This window comes from Cygnus olor, chromosome 2, assembly GCF_009769625.2.
Source record: "Cygnus olor isolate bCygOlo1 chromosome 2, bCygOlo1.pri.v2, whole genome shotgun sequence".
NCBI lineage: Eukaryota > Metazoa > Chordata > Aves > Anseriformes > Anatidae > Cygnus > Cygnus olor.
The window spans coordinates 152426260-152444217 of NC_049170.1; the positions used below are offsets into that span (position 1 = coordinate 152426260).

The 17958-nt window shown below is 40.4% G+C and overlaps 1 protein-coding gene across 2 annotated transcripts in view; it reads right to left on the bottom strand.

Moving 5' to 3' along the window:
- Positions 1-17958, bottom strand: part of KCNQ3 (potassium voltage-gated channel subfamily Q member 3) — a 195788-nt gene that overhangs the window by 133142 nt on the left and 44688 nt on the right. The window lies entirely within an intron of this gene.

Consider the following 17958-nt stretch of genomic DNA (forward strand, 5'->3'; position numbering starts at 1 on the left):
ATAGTTTTTTTACATACAATCTTTACAAGAGACTGCAATACTAAAAAACATTTAATTTCAAAACTCATCTAGACATTAAGGAAGTGAAACCAGATAGGCACTGCAAAAACAAGAACCCAGAAGTATCCTTTGCCTCCAGAAATTTCTGATCCAGAAGCCTCAGGAAACCGGGAAAGTATCCTCGGAAAACATCAGGATATTGTTGCTATATCTCTTTCCCTGCATCCAGTTCAGGTGAGTATTGGGAAGATGAGCTGGTCAATTTTCCTGATAATGAACACTCTTAAATTAGCAAAGTGCATGTGTAATAAATGCTGCAAGTGTACACTGGGAAGAAAGAAACAATATTGACAAAAATAACTGAAATGAGTCTTGATTTCCCTTCATCTTTATTGCTGTAGTTTATCCACATCACAGGGTGGTAATCAGTAGGTGCTAATAGGTGCTAATCCCAGGCAGTAGACAGAGGTACGGTGCCAGAAGCTGGGGAAAGAGATTTTGGAACTGGTTAGACCATGCAGACATTTTGATAGGTCATGGACTCTGGGATGCATAAGAAGGTTTATGAAATTTGAACTTATCATTTTTCCCTTTTTCTTCTGAAATAAGTGGTTCTTGCAATAATTTTACCTTTTCATCCAGTGATTCTGAAAAGTTCTATTTATATGCCTGTGCTATTATCTTATTTACCCAAAGCAACTTCCAATTCTGCTCTTTCATGTACTCCACAGCTGTGCATGGTCCCACTGCTAGTGCTCAGCCCTGCAAGGCTTTGGCATTCTTAACAGAAGATTAATTCCCACAAACTCAAGTGGGAAAAAAAAAAAAAAAAAAACTGCTTCAGCACCATCAGAACTGGACTTTAATCCTTACAGGAAATGGCTACAAGAGAGTGGTGTTTAAACTGTGGAAGTCAATCACCTAATTTGTGCTTATGCAGCACCTAGCACAATAGGGGTTCCCATTTCACTTGATTCGTACATGCAACACTGTAATAGAAATAAGTAATAATAAGATTGCAGTACTGATCTTGCTGTTCCCTGCCACTGGTTAATGAACTCTCATTATTGTATTATGGAAATCCAAGTGTGTGTTCTGTAATTAGTCTTCTATCTGCCGCATACCATAACTAGTCCTTTCATTCTCCCTAATGACACGCATCCTAGCATGGGGGCTTACAAATGCATTATTCTTTAAAGACAGACTCTATATGTTTCACTTCTTTTAATTATCCTCATTTTTAAATATGTGAAACAACAGTACTTTCACATCTGGTCCTCCTATAATTTTATCTAACAGCTCCCCACACCCTCAGAAGGAAAATCTTTCAATTGCAAATTAGACTTTATTTTTGTAGGGGCAGACAGCTATTTATTCATTCAGCTATTTCCTCTAAGAAACAAAGCAGTCCAGCATTCACTGAGTTAAGTGTAGGGTAGCTGCTGCCACTGCCAGTGACATCTTTCAGACCCCTGGGAATATGAATTCTTCAAATTCCCGTAAGTCTAGAGCCTCTCTACCAGCTTCAGTGGGAAAATGGAGAATGGGATTGCTGGTACCATTTGGTCTCATATTTCCACTCTTCTAGCTCCTGCAGCTAAGCTTATCATTGCTGAGGATGCAATATGTGCCTATTTGTCAGGAAAGAAACAAGAAGAGTCTGACAAAGTTGGAAGATCTGGTGTACTATAAAATACCTGGCAATGCAAAGCACAATTATATACACAAGTGACTCCTGAAAACCATAGATCTTAACTGAGGGTTCATTACCTAGAATAAAAAGGGTTTTCGCAAGACAAGCAATATCTGCATTAAAGCAAAGAAACCAGTTCTGGTTAGTTTTGACTAAAGAGAGGGGAGGGAAGAGGAAAGTGAAGAGCAGGCAGGAACAGAATTGCAGACACTAGATGAAAGGAATAAAGAAGCTCGTGGTGAGAAAATCTCTTCATTAGGTGTCTTAGGTTTATTGGTGACCATATGATGCCTGCATTCAAAACTTCTGCTGATAAGCTTACAGCACTCACAATTTTGTATATTACTGACTGATTTCCTATACAGATGGCATCAATCAAGTCTGTCTCTCCCCACGAGGCGAGTCTGTCCAGGTGTGCTTCTCACAGCCCCTTCCAAGAAATGGGTGCTTTGGGTGTCAGTCAGAAGCTCCTGAACTTAAAGAAGAAATACCAAAAGTCAAAAGAATCACACAGTTAATGTGATGGGACCCAGAAGGGTCATAAATGCTCATAACAGAAGGAAAAGGCATTGTTGTGCACACTGTCACGAGGCTGTGAATCATTGCCCAGGCAAAGTCAGACATTCTTGCAGCCAACACGCATCTTCAACTTTGAATCTTCATCTTCCTCCCTAGTGTCTTTCCTAATGGTTTTGTTCTTGCATTCTGCAGGCTTTGCCCATACAGTGTATTTCCCTTGAGGAATCAAGACCTGCTCTGTTAACAGAAATGAGCAGCTGGTCTTCCACTAGCAGGGATTGCCAGGAAAAAAAAAAAAAAAAAAAAAAGGATTTTCTAGCATTTCCCACTAATATGACTTTTGGCAGGAAAATGAGATTCACCATTCACAATAAAGCCATTTTTTTTAGGGATGTCTGTACCAATTTAAACAGAAACAAAACATTTGATTATAATGAAAAAGGAAAAGAGAGAGAAATGGCACAAAGAAATTGGTTGATAAGCCCCTCCATCAGCCAGGCTCTCCCTGGTGTCTCCAGTTTCCTGTGGGAGTTGCTCCACTTTACATATATAAGAGATGTTGTGCAGTTACTACCATGGCCTCTTTTGTTCCTCATCAACATCTCAGGCACTGTTACATACACCTGCCATGCATGACGTGGTTCCCATGTTTAATGTAGGGTTATTTTCACCCTGCTTATGTGGTTCTTCAGCTTTAGCCAAGAAATCATAGCTCAGAGATGAGGTACATATTGTACATACGGTCCAGAGGGTCCATGATTTGAATCCTACAGGTCAGGAAGCAGAATCTCAGATCCCATCTCCTATCATTACACCATCATCTGAGAAGAATCCCTCTTTGAAAGATTTGTGCTTGGTCTGATGGCAAACAGGGAAGTCTTGCTTCCCACAGACTTTACCAAGCAGGAAATCACTTCTGTAACAGCTTTAGTTTCTTCTAGAGATGTATTAATGACTAGATTTCAGTCTAGTCTGATTTCAGATTCAGGATGTCCTTTCCAATATTTATAACTACATACAAACAAAAGAATTTGTTTTACTCTAATAATACTCATTTTGATTTCTCTCTATTTAACTAATTTACATGAAATTCATGTTTTTTTGATTTGTTTTCACCTTGTGAGAGAAAAATATCCAAGGGAATAAGGGCTGTCTTTAAAAAAAAATAATAATAATAAAAAATAAAATAAAATGTTAGCATTGACCAAAGATGCTTCACTTTTTTGTCTGGGTTGCTCATAAAGTTGCCTTGGCATGAAAGGACTCTAAGCTATAGCTTCTGCTCTAACAGGTTATTTACATCTATGGTGTACAGACAGCACAGAAAATCAGTTAAGTAAATCCAAGTTTCCCTAGAGGAGCTGAATTTACTGGACATTCAATGGTCACCATATGCATTGGACATGAAAACAGTAGCTCTGTATTGACCTCAACAGCAACAGCCAACAGTCAGCCTTAGTCAGCCTCCTTTAGAGCATTTGGAATGAGGCAGAGAACAGTGGGTGAAATGATCACTGCTCCAATGGTGGTAACTAACTCCTAACTCCCTATTTGCTGGCTACCAGACACAAACCTATCACATGACAGGAAAGGGACCAAACAGAGAAGGCTAGAGGTATAGACCCACTCTGTAAACATAATACCCTACCTTGTGGCTGCACAACTTTTTCTTAAAGGACAATTTCTACCATTGCAACAGCACTAGTCCAAGCAATCTAGGGGACTCTTCCACAGCTGCACCATGTCAGTGCTCCCAATCATTCCCCTACCTCTTCATTTCAGTAATTCCAGCCCGTTATATACAATTATACCACCTTGTACCATCCTCTGTAATTCCCCTTCCTCCTTGCTGTTTACACTTTTCAGAGATGCGTGGGTTGCCCACAGCAATAACTTCACTCTGGCTCATTAACATTTAAAACCTCCAGCTAAATGTCTACAAGGTTACTTTTCTTCTAAGCTCACCTAATGTATGAGTTTTTCTATGCAGTTACACGTTAAGGGAATTCAAAAATACAGGAATTGACAAGAAAATGGAAGACATAAAAGGAACAGAAAGAGTTTCCAACATTGCTAAAATGTAGCCTAGGTTTTCTCTATTTTATCTCTCAATTAGCTCATTTCATTGCTATCTCTAAACTCTTGTTTAGGGCATTGGAGAACATTAGGACAAATAAGAAGACATGCATGTGCTATTTTCTGTTACAGATTTTCTGTGGTCAAGTTACCCCCAATACAGAGAATCAAGTCTAAATCGTGATATATACTGAACATTTTACAAAATGAAATAAGAAATTCCATCAGCTCTGATTATCCTGCTGGTCTGTATGTTTCCTGATCTAGTGCAGTCACAAACTCCTGTTGTTTTAGATATGCAAATAGTTCATTAGTAAGGGCTTTATGGAACCAAAGAAAAGCCCCTCTGAGAAATGAAGAACTCTACATGTGACACCCAAATTCTCTCTTTCTCCTTTTTCCATCAAAAATTAAACTATCTTTAGGGAAGAAAGAGCCTGAAACCAGAGGCATTTTTCTATATAAAAATAGTCCTGCTTTCTATTCATCCTTGAATGACTTATGCCACACAGGTGTTCAGCTGTTACATGGAACTGTAATGAAGACACCTGCTCAGTGTGAGATCTGTGCCAGCAGCTCTGGCTGGCAGATGCGTGCAGCTCATCGGATGTTGCTTGCTGGGGCAGTAGTAAAAGGAAGGAGAAAGTTCCTGCAATTCCCAAGGAAATCAAACTGTGGGAGGCAAGTAAGCAGAATCAGCCAATGAATGAAACAATCATGTGAAGGTCAGCCATGGTCCACAGGATGCTGAAAATGTGATTCTGCGCAATCAGAATGCCAGAAAACCAAAAACAGCCGAAGTTCTTATTGCTTTAATGACACTGGTTGTTTGGGTTTTGTTTGTTTGGTTTTGTTCATTTGTTTTTTGATTGTTTGTTTTGTTTGTTTATTTATGTTGTTGTTGGTTTTTTGTTTGTTTTTGTTGTTGTTGTTGTTGGAGACCACAGTTCAGAAGATCAGCTTAGACTCTAATTTCCTGTATTTGCAATAGACTTTTGTAAAAGTAGGCTCCTTTCTCTCTTAAAATGTCAAGAAGAGGAAATATTTTCCTATTTTTCATAGAAACCCTGCAAGGTGTGCAGAGCAGTACAAATGAATGGCACCAAGGACTCAATTAATTTACCCATACGTACATATGGGTGCCATTGGTGCCACTGGAGCTGGCCAGGGCCCCTGACGCATCTGCAGGGCTGGCTTATTTGACACAGGATCAGAGCCTTCTAGGTGGGGAAACTGGGGGCAGCTAAGATGCCCTAGGGCATCTCGCATGGTCCATGTGGCTGAACCTGATGCTAAAGGAAGAGATCACTTCTTCTATCGGTAGATTGCTGTATCTGAGTAATTGGCCTTGGCTTGTTTTTATATTCAATGAAGAGAAGGAGGTGCAGTTAGATCAGAGTTTTCACAGCTTCTCTGCCCTGTTTTAGGGTAAGAGAAACCTTTCCCCAAAGACCTGTCTCTCCTCACTGATTAGACTGGGAGCTCAGATGTGGGGTGGTCTAACTGAAAGTGGGATATCTAACCTGCAGGCATGTAACATCTGAGCATCATTTGCTACTGATGGCTACAAAAGCTGAAAGCTCATGCCTACATCCCCCTACTTGTTGAAGAAAGGCTTGTGTATAGGCAGCAAGTTTACAACCATTCATCCCAAAGTAGATGCTTGCCTTTGCTGAGATGATTTACGCATTCACCCAGATGAACATCACCTGAGGGTTGGTCTAAGCTGGAAAAGAGTGCTGAGAAGAGTAAAGATACACAACTAAGGGAAAATAAGATGTGCTACCACCGTCTGAGGTCCAATGTTATAAATTAAAGGGGTAAACATTCACCCCCTGTAGCTCTAAGTGTTCCATAAGCCGTTATTTAGGTTAGGAACTCCAGAGAAGGATTATGTAAAAGAAAAAGGGACAGAACAAAAGACAGGGACCTAATCTGTGCCCACTGCCTCTTAGAAAACTCATGCTCTAAGTGAAGTTCTGCTGCTCTTGCATCTCTGTATTCTCACCCTACCAAGTTTAGTTTGAAGTTCAGAGTAAATCAGCTTTTTTAATGAATCATTTAGTACCTACAAAATAGTAAAATATCCCACATCATTAAGTTAGCTCTGATTAATGTTCCATAAAATATTTCTGCATGTATGGATATCTCCTGCAATATTTATCACAACCCCACAAGTGGCTGGGTCAGCACTTTTATGGTGAACCTCTAAAGCTTCCAGTCTCACACTGGTATAAATCAGGAATAGCGTGGAAGGCTCAGAATATCTTTCTCCCCTGCGTGGGAGAGTTACAATGTTATAAAAATATTAATTGTGCAATATTTAATGGTTTCAAATTTAGAAAATTAGTCTTGAGGTTGCATGTTATTATTCCTCATCATTATTTTTGTGGAGAACAAGAACTGATTTCCACCCTATTTCATTCACTGAGTAAAGGAAATATATGCATTTTCATTAGGGTTCCTAATCTGGAGTGTTCCTGCATTCTTACTAAAGAGGGTTACTTGGATAAGGGTTGGATTCCACAAATTCTCAAGGTTTTTCAGCCCTGGATGTCCACATGATCACCTCTTCTCCTGGCAAATCAAGGAATAATTTTTCTTTCTAGGACAAATTCTTCTGAGATACTTAAAGATCAACTTTTATCCACTCTTCGCCTACAGGGTGTTTTACATCTCTGAAACTACTAGCCTTGATGCAGCTCAGGGAGTCAAGCAAGTATCTCTACAAGTAGACGATTGCTCAGTATAATCTTCCTTCAATGCAATTCAGAGAATGATGCACATTTACAGACTCACCATTCCAAAAAGCAGGCTGTGAACGGGTGCCAAAAAGTTGCCCTGGCCTCCCGGTTAGATGCAAGGTGAAGTGTTTTGTATAAGATAGATTTCTTGTGACTTCTTCCCTTATAGATCGATTTTATGAACTATTGCCTGCCAAACTCAGAGCAGCAGCGGGGCTAAAAAGCAGAGCTAGTGGGAGTCACCTAGCCACAATTATCAACAGCCTTCAGGTTCAAGGGAATAGTGATATCCCTTTCTTCCTACACAGTGAGACCATCATTGTGCTGCCCTGGCTCTCATCCTTCATCATGTATCAAGAACGGTTGTTGAATGAGAGGACAAGACTGACAACGGTCAGGGTCTGGTTTGCTGTAAGTGCACTGTGAGTGTTTTCCCCACCTGGCCCTGGCTGAGCATGCGGGGAATGAGAGCCATTTAAATGCCTTCAGTGGAGGTGTCCATCTGGGAGCAGCCTGTGGAAACCCAACACAGCCAAGGGAGTTCACAGAGCAATCCTGCAACACCATGCTGGTATCTGCCAGCCCCACAGAGATGCCTCAAATATCCCTGGGCATTTCAGTTAACATTAGATAACATTAATTACGTGTGTAGATAAATTCAGATCTAGACCTCCGTTCGCTATGAGAGTGTAAACACCTAGAGCACGTTGTGGACATTCAAATGTCTGAATCTGAAGGTGAATCAAACCCCTGGGGCTCAGCTCGGGAGCATCTGAGGAACTTTGAGAGAGCTAAATCCTTCTGGACAGGCTGCTGGAGGCTGGTCTGGATACTCCAGGATAGCTCAGATGTTTCAGAGGGCCGAATAGTGAGTGTCTTTAGCATCTTTGGTCAGTGAGTCAGCACTGAGGCCAGTTGCAGAACAATCCCTAAGTTTTTTGTTTGGCAGACTTGTGTCCTTTCATCTTTTAATCTTAAGCACTATTAGTTTAGTTATGCATATTTGCATATTAAGGAAGGACTTTAGCCTCACTTCATTTATTTTCCATAGGAAAAGTTGAAAGCAGCAGTCTGTGCAGTACAGATTGTTAAAAATGAAATATTTCCTTTGGTTGTCAAAAAAAAAAAAAAATCCCTGCATTAAAAATGAAAAGGTTTCCAACAAAATGTTAAATTAATGACATCTCTTTTCCCTATTCATATCTTTTCTCTTTGTCTCACACTTTCTTTTTCAGTGATGAAATAGAACCAAAAAGAAGAGAAAACAGAAGCTGGGATCACAGGAGAAAACATAGAGCCCCCAACAAAATGAGGGAGAAAACAGCGGAAAGCAAATGCTTTTCTGAGCTCTTCAGATCAATCACAACAACAAAAGTTTCTTTCTGGAGCCCACTGAACAGCAGTGATTTCAGCTGTCTGCTTGTTTTCTGAAAAGAACTTTTAAATGAATTTTCAGCTACTTTCAGACTGAACTAAAACAGCAAATGGCCACCCAAATGTGATTTCCCATGTGAAAGGCAATTCCTTCGTTTGCTTTAGAAGCCCTTCATGTTACTGCAAATATTTATGGACATTATGACAAACCAGACAGAGACTGGCCACTACACAGGTAGTTCCCAAACAAGAAGCTTCATATTCATGCAGCTCAGATGCCATTTGCCAGTGCTCTGCTGCTTGTCCACAAAGCACACCTGACTTTGCAGTCCACTGAGCTGTTTCAGGTTGCCCTGTCCATCCTAGTATCATGATTTTTCTCCTTCCTTTTGGTATATGGAGGGCAAAACATGTCCTTGGATACACCACATATCTAGCAGTAAGCTGCACTGTTGTCTAAAATACATACTAGTGACTGAAAAAATATACTTTCAAACCATTGTTCAAGCTTTCTACAAAGTATGAAGTCCCAAAATAGCGACAAGTCTACTGTGCAGATAACCAAAGACAGTATATTCCCGTCTTTGTTACAAACTCTGTTTTCTTCTAGTCTAGTTCATGTAAACTTCCACATTCCGATGTCTTGATATTGCACATGCATATTGCATGGCATATTGCAAACTGCTCCATGACCTGAATGAACATGGGTGTGACAGAGGTTACGGACCCCAGTGACATGTCCTGCGGTTTCTCAGTGACCTCTGATAACAGAACCTGGAGTCTTGAGCTTTGATCTCTGCTTCAGCCCCTCTATAAATGCAGGAGTTCAGAGGCCATTATGCTCTCCATTATTCACTTAAATGGGAAGAATATCTGAACATATACTGAAAAAAAAAGGTCCAATATGCACAAGGGCCCTAATACAAAATGAATGTGGGAGGCTATCTACTAGAAAACTGCAAAACAAACGCTGGGGCTATGTCCACGTTAAGAGGTAGAGCAAGCCCAGGAAGATCAGATTTGCAGGCTGGTGCCACGAACCTGATGTTGCTGCATTGTGCATCAAGAGGTTTTACATTAGATTGTCTCCAGTCTAATCCATGGGACTAAATGCTGGTTAGTGTGTGGAGTGCGTTACGTTTGCTTAGGGGATGCATTTTTTTAAAGAAATCCAGTTTATGCATGACTGCTCCCCTATGCAAACAGAAAACAGTAAATGGAGGTGATTGGGATATTTGCCCTAGTAGGGCACTCTTGTTCCAAACTGGAAGGGTAATGTAAAAGTGTCCTGGTAAAACAAAAAGGAAGTTGATGGCCATTTGTTAGTTAAAACAACCAACCAAAACAAACAAACAAACAAAAACAGTAACAACAACAAAAACCTTGACATGTACCATTCTTTTGCAGAGATTTTGCCTCAGAAAACTTCTTTCTCCCTTCGTAACACAAGGGGTGATGAGGCAGACTGAAAACCATTGTGTTCAATTAAAAGGCAAGCAGTTGGGATTTCAGTTTAGGTTAGGTGAAATGGAGGAGAAATCAACTTCTTTAGACTGATAGGGCTATCACTAATCTAAGGGGTGGGAAACAAGGCCTGTGGCTTCTCCATGGGGTCTGGCACAGTCTTGGTCCAGAGAGGAAACCAAAACTGGGGCCACATTTACTAGAACTGTTCATTCACATTCACAGAAAACCACACACTTGATTTGCAGAAGCAATTTTTACTGAATATATGCTGAAGTTTCCAGAAGCTGAAGCTCACTTCTGACAGTGAGCCCTATAGCCTTGTTCTCACAGATAATGAGTGTTGTTGCAAGTTTCAATGCATTTTGGAGTGACTCCTGAATCCTTAGTTCTTCTGATATGTTTTTAAAAATCGTTCTTTAACCAGGCCTAAAATGTGTTTGACATTCAGTTCTTTTGGGAATGGGTTAATTAACAGGTTTTTCATATTTACTGTGTAGGTTACAGTGCCACCCATAACTTGTCATTTGTCTCAAATATACAAAGATTTTGTGACTCAGATCTGTTGTTCCTCCTTTGGACTTCTCACTATCACATTACATAGACATTAAATGCCTTTAAAACATTTAGATGGTCCTGAAGTTAAAAAAAACAGGATGAAGAACACCGTTGCAGAGAAGTTATTTGCATATTATTGGGAAAAAAAATGGAAGAAAAAAAAAGAAAAAGAAAAAAAGTCTTTCTCAAACAAAGGCAACATCATGAAAAGGCAACGAATCTGAGAAAAAAAACTGTGACTGGAGCTCTGCATTTTGAATAATGGATTTGTTCTTTGTTCAAAAATTTTCTGTCCTGCAATGACTTTAATTCTCAGTGAGAGAGCTAAGTTTATATTACACTAAATTTAAAAGCTATAAACCCAGATGTTCCCTGATGTACTTCTATATTTTATCCCGAATCAGATTATAGTGGCATTGAATATAGTTATGTGACAAAACCTGTACTATATTATGCCATATTAATCCCTCTGTGAGAAAATAAATATTCTGCTCCCATTAAAATGGATCTTATTCATAGAAATAACCAATAAAACATTCTCAGCCATGAACACAACCTGAGAAGTCTGTGAATGTATTAACGAAATACATTAAGGAAGTATAATATCATCATAATACAAATCATGCTTCACTTTCATCAGATTTATTTTATTTTATTTTTTCAAAACCAAAGAGAGAGAGAGCTCGAAGGAATTTGCCAAAGTTTGATACCTCAGAAGTCATTCATCTTTCCAGTCTTGGCATGCATACACATGCCGCAGGATACTCCAGGAGAAGGAGGGGAACACACAGCTAGCTGGAATTCCTGAAGGCAGCACAGCCCACGAAGTCCACAGATGATTACCTCCTAGCTGCTGTCTTCTGCCTCTACATCTGTTCACAGGAACTACCTGTCCTTTCCAATAAGGCTGAGGTACAGATGGTAAAAAGTTCTCTCTCAACAACTCCTTTTGATGTCACTCTGAGTTTTCTACCAAGCAAAAGAGATTAAGAAAAATCTGATTTTTCATCTGTAAACTCACACTTTCCAAAGAGCTCTGACCCATAAAATTCCAGCACTTTGGAGCTGAATAATTTTCAGGTTTGGAGGAAAATGTTCCTTTTGGTTGGTAGAAGACAGCATCCTACCTGTGGCCACACAATGCAGGGTGCTCTGCGCCACTCCACTCAGGAGCTTTTGGGGACAGTGTCATCTTGTCTGGACCACACTTCAGCCATGAGTCCCTATACGCTGACTGGGGCCCAGAGAGATAATGAGTAAGTTCTAATAATAAATCAATGAAAGACTCAACGACAGAAACCAGACTTCTGATTCCAGTTCAGTGAATTCTTTATTAGAGTGAGAATACGCAGTTACTTAAATCCTAATAACCTGCTGGACAATCCCCTAATACACACAGCAGTGCTGTGAATCTGTGGACAGCTGAAGCTCCTGCTGTCTAAATTGTCATTCACAGTTGGAACATGAATACTTTTAACCAGCTTTTAAAAAATTAGTCTTATCAGTAGCAAGCCCATTTGCACAATTTAAGAGCAGATTCTCTCTAATTAGTCCACCATCCACAGTTGTACAGACTGAAAGCTTGCTTTTGATACTGTATTTCCTCAAAGTCCACAACCCTAATAATTCTAATAAATACAATTTGCGCCCAGATCAGGAAATTGTTTTCCTGTGAAGTGTTTCTTCTTCTTTTACGCTGTTCTGTTTATTTTATTATGAATTGGTCTTATTTGTTGGAGCTACTTGGGATTAAACACCCAACATAGATAAATAATATGCAATGCAGTATTCCTCCCTTATTAGATTTTGGACCCCTGGAACTCAAAAAATAGAATTATGCCACTATTACATTTCATATCTTTCTAATGGTTTATTAAGACAAGCGAAGCAATACTTCGGAACAAACTTAAGTCAATGTTTTGACATGCACTGCACCTAAGAGAAGACTCAGCATCCAACAATATAATATAAAGACTCTTAAAATTACTGCCTGCCTCCTTAGGCTAGGATGGCAGTCAAAAAGCTCTGCTGAACTTAACTTCTCACATCCTCTTCACCTTCCAGGCACCCGCTTTGCTTATTAGTTGTGTTTAACTGTTAAGATCCCTGGGGAAGGGACTGTGTTGTATATTTTGCATTGCTTGCAGAGTACCCATTAGATAAGGTCTTTATACTTGAGAGATGTTATTAGGCACTATGACAATGAATCTAAGCAGCCTTGCCAGGCATATAAATCTTATTTTCCTCTTCACCATATGCTGCTCCTTCTTCCTCTCATTTTACAATAGGAACAGAGGGTAATGTAATACAGTTTTGTGTATGAAGGATCTTACGTGTTCAACAAGGACTGAGGAAAGATGATCCCAAATGCCCATATTCTTGCGCAGAGAACACATGGACCTGGTGGCCATACTGGGCATTGCTAACTATCTGCATGGTGCACCAGAACTTGTCCATATGCCTATCCTTTCCTAGTAGGGTTTTCTCAGGTTTCTTTCTAAATGTTTTGGAAAAGAACTTGACAGGTAGATGCCACTGTAGCACGTTTGTCCATGTTGGACTTGGGTTGCTACAGCAGAGAAGAGAAACTTTATGTGGCTAGGGCACTCAGACCAAATTCACCTGAACCAGAGACTTCAGCACAGTGATCTCGTCTCCGAGCCCAGCAAAGGTCACTGCAGACGAGCACACAAGGATTATCCATGCTGACATAACCCTGCCTAGGGCTCTTAAATGGGTCAGAATAAATGTAGTTTCATGCTGATATTCAGGGTAAAGACTGTCTGAGAGAAGGGGAATGCAGTAACAGAATCACAGAATCACAGAATTTTAGGGGTTGGAAGGGACCTCAAGAGATCATCAGCTCCAACCCCCTGCCAAAGCAGGTTCCCTAGAGCAGGTTGCCCAGGTAGGCGTAACCCATTTTATGGTGTGCTCTGTATGGATGGGGTTTATACAGAGTCAGAGGGAATTAAGTGACCAGATCCATCCACTGCATTTAGACAAACTTTCTAACTTATGCTTTCTGGCATATTCCCTATAGAAATGGAAGCCAGGTACTACTTTTGCATAACAGCACCAGTTTCAGAAACCAAAGATAAGAATATACAGGTGAGGCTAAAAATATCTGTATGAACCTCCACAAGAGAATGAAATGTAGCAGACAAAGGTATCATGTTTACAGCTAAATGCTCTTTCCCACACTTAAGGCAAAATTCCAGTTTCGTTTAAAGCTATGAAGAACTTAAATTCATATGGAGCCAAGATTTCACCCCAGTTTCCTTTCTCCCATACTATGTCTTCATGGAGAAGTAGAAATTAAATCCAAATGGTCCATATTTGATGTATAGACATATTTTCGTCTTCTGAGACTTGCAAAAGAACTCAGTGTTAAATTGTGTACACACATCCTGAGAAAAGAGATGTTGAAAATTTCCAAAGAAAAAAAATAAGGATATTTTTCCTTTAACTATGACCAAGCCTAACATAATAAACTGTAATACAGGCCTCTTTAAAACAGAGATGTTCGTACATATGTATAAACATACAATTACATTGCAATTTGAAGCTCAGAATATTACCTATTATATTTGATAGGGTAAGGCCAAAAGGCCACCAATAACAGTGCCCTGGTGTCCAGTAATATAAAAATGCAAAGCAGCAACTGGTATCTACCCTGCAGAAAGGACTAAGGATTATTTTCACATTTATTTTCTTGAATCCAGAGCAGATAAAATGAAGTAAATATCCTGAGATTTGGTAAACAAAATAAAATCATGTTGCAGGGAGGAAGAATACCTATGCACAGAACGGTATTATAGACCTTTTCCATCACTCACTAAATTAGCCTGATCCTCTAGCTGCGTTAGCAACATGCTATAATTTAGAAAGTTATTCAATAATTGCACACACACAAACCTTCATTTGACTCCCCTGTGCTCATGCATTGCAATGAAGCCCTTAATTACAAATGAACATATATTATTATTTTCACAGTGTTCACAACTCAATGCACAGAGAGAATGGGGCACGGTAGACAAAACTCTATATAACATTTCCTTACATCTGCACCACGTATAACCTTGCTGCACACTTCAAAACCCTGCTAGGAAAGCAAGATTATTAGTTTCCTCACATCCAGTGCTACATACCTCTGCAAGCTTCAGATACACACAAAAATGTCTCTTCATAACTCTGCTGCCACATGAGTGGTCCTGGATTTATTTTATTGAGGTGGGAGCTGAGACCCAGAGGACTGGATCAAAAGAACAATTTCATTTTTGACGTCTCAGAATAAGGACATGGAAATTTCATTTTTCTCAGACTTTTCATCAATCCACAGCACAGCTCTCATTGACTTTGGCTGCAGATAGAAGTGATGAGCACTTCTGCAAGTTAGATGTGCTGTCCCGCTTCCTCCCACGCGCACGCCCAGCCCTCCTCCTCTCCAGGGCATCAAGGAGGAAAATCATCCTGCGCTCCTCTTCAAGCCTCCTGCCACTCTCTGGAAGAAATTGTTTCCCAGGGAGTCCAGCTGAGACCCTGCAGCTCCAGAAAAAAACAGAGCTGTCAGAATCTGGGAACAAGTTAGCTGCCCAATTTCAATGAGTTTTTTTCTGAGACCGGGATTTCCAAAACTCACAATTTCTCCATTTATGGACTCTCCTCCAGGGGCAGCAAACAGAACATACCAGATAAAGGCAATGTTTCTTACCAATACTGAACACACATTAATAAAGATGCTATAAATTCCCATGTAGCATCCTCCTTTAACAGCGGGGGGATCAGGGGAAGAAGAGGGGAGGACTCTAACTGAATTTCCTGAAATAGTTTTTGTTGTTGTTGTTGTTTTTTGTTTGTTTGTTTGTTTGTTTTCTGAAAATGTAAGAAGTTCTGGTAGCAGACTTCCACCTGGGGAAATATGACCCAATTATCAACATTTTGGCAAAGCTGTCTAACTAGCACTAGTGACAGACATCAGTAGCAGCCCTGCCTATATTTGACACAAAATGAGCTCAAAACACCTGGACCTGTCTACTTAATGCCAATAGAGGATACAGAAATGCAGCAGTTTTGGGGACAACAAATAAATAAATAAATCAGATTTCTGCTCTAGCCATTAAGTCTCTTGTTTTAGCTTGTACCTAAATTTTAAAAGGCAGGAGAAAGATGGGACTAAGGGGGATTTTGCAACCTGACTGGAACAGCTGGGTGAGCTCCACGCTCCCATTGCCCGCTCCTGCCTCTGCCAGCTCCTACTGCTCGTGCTGATGCAATCGCCCCAAAATATAACGTGTGACTTTTTCTTCAGGCAGTCAAGAATCACCTCATTAATTAACAGTTAAGGCACCGCTTCCAGCTGCCACTTCAGTCAAAGGCAATTCTCTCCTCACTTTTGCAAGAAATCAGGGCCGGGGTCAGGAAGGGCATGCCCAGAACCACATTAAAAACAGCAGGAAAGGGAACTGCAAAGTGCTGACAGTAACAGACATGAAAAATATTATCACGCCAATATATCTGGTTATGGGTTTGAGTTTCTCTGCATGGAAGTTGTCTGTTCTGAGCATGCATTTGGTGTTTTGCGGGATGCTGTGTATTCATAATATGCTATCCAGACATACCATGGTGAGGTCTGCAAACCAAAGCAGGTATGGGATGGTTAATAGTATTCTCCAGACAGGTATAATAATGTTTTGCTCACCCTGAGGCAAGCAGAAGCCAGCTAGGATGGCACCAAGCCTAAGCTAAGGAGCCTGCTGAGATGGGTGCATCAGCAGAGGCTGAGCAAACAACTCCCATCTTCCTGCAGCAGGCCCAGCCTTCCTAAATGGGCTCTCGCACTGCACTTTTCATCAGCACATCTGAAGCATTCAGGAAAGGAAGGCTCAATATCCCACCTACGCTGGGGACATCATGCCATGCTCTGGGCTAGCCAGCAGGGCACTGTCAAAGCTGAGCATCGAAAGCTGCTCGTCGAGGCTGAAATCAAGAGTACTGAAGTGTGCTGTAAAGCCACAGTGCTCGGCTGGCAATGCTTTTAACTGTGGCTTTGTTGAGTTTTGTTTTGTTTTGTTTACGTGCCCAAAGACCAGCTCTTGGGAAGGATGGGATAAATATTCAGAGAAATGTCACTACCTAGATTAAATATACAATAAACAATATGATGGAAAGAGGCTCATTTAAAAGGGAATGGTTTGTTTTTCTGATTACGCTGTGCTTCCAATATACTCTGGCTGATAACAAGAAGCTTCTGTTTACTTTTCTCATCCCTATTTGTATTGAGTTGGGCTTTTTCACAGGCAGTGAAGGGCGTATGATACCCACACGGAAAGGGAAATGAGGTGCCTGTGTAACATCCCAAACTTCATCCTCCATCTTATAAACTCCATCACCTTTGAGCTGTTAGATTTAAGAATCAGTCATTTTGAAGAGGTGGGAAGGGAAGTCTAATCTGTTGATCTGTTAAAATATGTTATCACTTTATACTGTGAACCTTGAACAGGATGTGTGTAGGCAGTTGTTTGCATCTGCACAATGTCCTATTCATGGCTGGAAGGAGAGGGAAGTTCAGCACTGGCAGGGGGAAGTGGGGATTGTTTTTACCCAACTGATGTGCAAAAAAACATCTTTTACTTGCAGAAAAATTCTGTGTTCTTGTACATCTGGCCCATTTTGGCACATTTACACTGTCAGACAGCTTAGAATCACAGCTCATGCCCAGGTGACCACTGCCTGGAACAGCAGTGTAGATGTAGCCCTAAAGGTTGGCTCAGTTGTGGTCTCTGATGAGCTCTTTGGGCACTGCTTCTCCAGAGCAGGACTTAACATCCTGTCTGTGGGCTCCTTCAGCACTCAGAAAAAAAAAAAAAAAAAAAAAAAAAAAAAAAAAAAATCAGTACTGCTTTCTCAGCTGCAGTCAGTTGAGGATGCCAAAAGGAGGTATTAACTGCTGTATATTATGTTTGTTGACATCAGCAGTTGATATGAGTGTATGTGAGTAAAAACCCACAAACACAAGCACAGTGATTCCACCTTACACATTTCCATCAGTCTCTCTTAAGCCACGTGGAAATAGTACATCAGGCTACTGGTTCACATTGGGAAGGTTTCCCTCCTGTCAGCAAATCACAGAAAATAGCTGAAATGCTGATGTGTTTCAGCTATTTTCTGTGATTTGCTTTTTCAGCCCAAGATCAGATTTTACAGCTCTTGACTGTAGCTTGAAATCCAATAACCTTGGTGATGTATCAGATGGCATCTTCAGCTTCAGCTGTGGTTTGGTTAACTTTGGAACATCTCAGCTGGGTACTGTGAATGACCTGTTTTGAACATCTTAAGTGGAAATTTAAGACACAGCCTTTGGTAACACTGACACAAGTGAAATAAGATTGATATGGCAGCAGTTTTTTCTTCCCTCAAATGTTCCTTCCCTCAAGTTATCCAAAGAAATTTTAATTCATTTTAATTCAATGACAGTTTCGATTAAAAATCATTTTCAAAGCAGTATCTGAAATTCTCAATGATGAGTCA